Raw genomic sequence first — 3,060 nt, 5'->3', positions numbered from 1 at the left:
AACTCAGAACAGAGATGGAAGACTACTTCTAGGGAATGGGGAGGGGGGGGGGCACGCTGTACCACTGAGTTATATACCATCCTAACTCAGAACAGAGATGGAAGACTACTTCTAGGGAATGGAGGGAGGGGGGTGGGGGCACGTTGTACCACTGAGTTATATACCGTTCTAACTCAGAACAGAGATGGAAGACTACTTCTAGGGAATGGGGGGAGGGAGAGGGGGCAGGCTGTACCACTGAGTTATATACTATCCTAACTCAGAACGGAGATGGAAAACTACTTCTAGGGAATGGGGGGAGGGGGGGGGGCACGTTGTACAACTGAGTTATATACCATCCTAACAGAACGAAGATGGAAAACTACTTCTAGGGAATGGGGGAGGGGGGGGGGCACGTTGTACCACTGAGTTATATACCATCCTAACTCAGAACAACGATGGAAGACTACTTCTAGGGAATGGGGGGAGGGGGGGGTGGCACGTTGTACCACTGAGTTATATACCATCCTAACTCAGAACGGAGATGGAAGTCTACTTCTCGGGAATGGGGGGCGGGGGGCACGTTGTTCCACTGAGTTATATACCATCCTAACTCAGAACAGAGATGGAAGACTACTTCTAGGGAATGGGGGGAGGGGGGGGGCACGTTGTACCACTGAGTTATATACCATCCTAACTCAGAACGGAGATGGAAGACTACTTCTAGGGAATGGGGGAGGGGGTGGGCACGTTGTACCACTGAGTTATATACCATCCTAACTCAGAACGGAGATGGAAGACTACTTCTAGGGAATGGGGGAGGGGGGGGGGGTACGCTGTACCACTGAGTTATATACTATCCTAACAGAACGGAGATGGAAGACTACTTCTAGGGAATGGGGGGAGGGGGGGAGCACGCTGTACCACTGAGTTATATACAATCCTAGCAGAACGGAGATGGAAAACTACTTCTAGGGAATGGGGGAGGGGGGTCACGTTATACCACTGAGTTATATACCATCCTAACTCAGAACAGAGATGGAAGACTACTTCTAGGGAATGGGGGAGGGGGGGGGCACGTTGTACGACTGCGTTATATACCATCCTAACACAGAACGGAGATGGAAGACTACTTCTAGGGAATGGGGGGAGGGGGGGGGCACGTTGTACCACTGAGTTATATACCATCCTAACTCAGAACAGAGATGGAAGACTTCTTCTAGGGAATGGGGGGAGGGGGGGGCACGTTGTACCACTGAGTTATATACCATCCTAACAGAACAGAGATGGAAGACTACTTCTAGGGAATGGGGGAGGGGGTGGCACGTTGTACGACTGCGTTATATACCATCCTAACACAGAACGGAGATGGAAGACTACTTCTAGGGAATGGGGGGAGGGGGGGGCACGTTGTACCACTGAGTTATATACCATCCTAACTCAGAACAGAGATGGAAGACTTCTTCTAGGGAATGGGGGGAGGGGGTGGCACGCTGTACCACTGAGTTATATACCATCCTAACAGAACGGAGATGGAAGACTACTTCTAGGGAATGGTGGGAGGGGAGGGGGGCACGTTCTACCACTGAGTTATATACCATCCTAACTCAGAACGGAGATGGAAAACTACTTAAAGGGGAGGGTGGGGGGGGGGGCACGCTCTACCACTGAGTTATATACCATTCTAACTCAGAACAGAAATGGAAGACTACTTCTAGGGAATGGGGGGAGGGGGGGCACACTCTATCACTGAGTTATATACCACCCTAACTCAGAACGGAGATGGAAGACTACTTACAGGGGAGGGGGGGGGAGGGCACGCTGTACCACTGAGTAATATACCATCCAATCTCAGAACGGAGATGGAAAACTACTTAGAGGGGAAGGGGGGGGGGGCAAGCTCTACCACTGAGTTATATACCATCCTAACTCAGAACAGAGACGGAAGACTACTTCTAGGGAATGGAGGGAGGGGGGGGGCACGCTCTATCACTGAGTTATATACCATCCTAACTCAGAACGGAGATGGAAAACTTCTTAGAGGGGAGGGGGGAGGGCACGCTCTACCACTGAGTTATATACCATCCTAACTCAGAACGGAGATGGAAGACTACTTCTAGGGAATGGGGGGGGGGGCACGCTCTACCACTGAGTTATATACCATCCTAACTCAGAAGGGAGATGGGAAACTACTTAGAGGGGGGGGGGAGGGCACGCTCTACCACTGAGTTATATACCATCCTAACTCAGAACAAAGATGGAAGACTACTTCTAGGGAATGGGGGGGAGGGGGGCACCCTCTATCACTGAGTTATATACCATCCTAACTCAGAACAGAGATGGAAGACTACTTCTAGGGAATGGGGGAGGGGGGGCACGCTGTACCACTGAGTTATATACCATCCTAACTCAGAACAGAGATGGAAGACTACTTCTAGGGAATGGGGGGAGGGGGGGGCACGTTGTACCACTGAGTTATATACCATCCTAACTCAGAACGGAGATGGAAGACTACTTCTAGGGAATGGAGGGAGGGGGGTGGGGGCACGCTGTACCACTGAGTTATATACCGTTCTAACTCAGAACAGAGATGGAAGACTACTTCTAGGGAATGGGGGAGGGAGAGGGGGCAGGCTGTACCACTGAGTTATATACCATCCTAACTCAGAACGGAGATGGAAAACTACTTCTAGGGAATGGGGGGAGGGGGGGGGCACGTTGTACCACTGAGTTATATACCATCCTAACAGAACGAAGATGGAAAACTACTTCTAGGGAATGGGGGAGGGGGGGGGCACGTTGTACCACTGAGTTATATACCATCCTAACTCAGAACAACGATGGAAGACTACTTCTAGGGAATGGGGGAGGGGGGGGGGGCACGTTGTACCACTGAGTTATATACCATCCTAACTCAGAACGGAGATGGAAGTCTACTTCTAGGGAATGGGGGGAGGGGGGCACGTTGTTCCACTGAGTTATATACCATCCTAACTCAGAACAGAGATGGAAGACTACTTCTAGGGAATGGGGGGAGGGGGGGGGCACGTTGTACCACTGAGTTATATACCATCCTAACTC

This window comes from Gigantopelta aegis, chromosome 6, assembly GCF_016097555.1.
Source record: "Gigantopelta aegis isolate Gae_Host chromosome 6, Gae_host_genome, whole genome shotgun sequence".
NCBI classification, from domain to species: domain Eukaryota; kingdom Metazoa; phylum Mollusca; class Gastropoda; order Neomphalida; family Peltospiridae; genus Gigantopelta; species Gigantopelta aegis.
The sequence above is the reverse complement of the archived record's forward strand: the minus strand, read 5'-3'. Positions refer to the sequence as shown.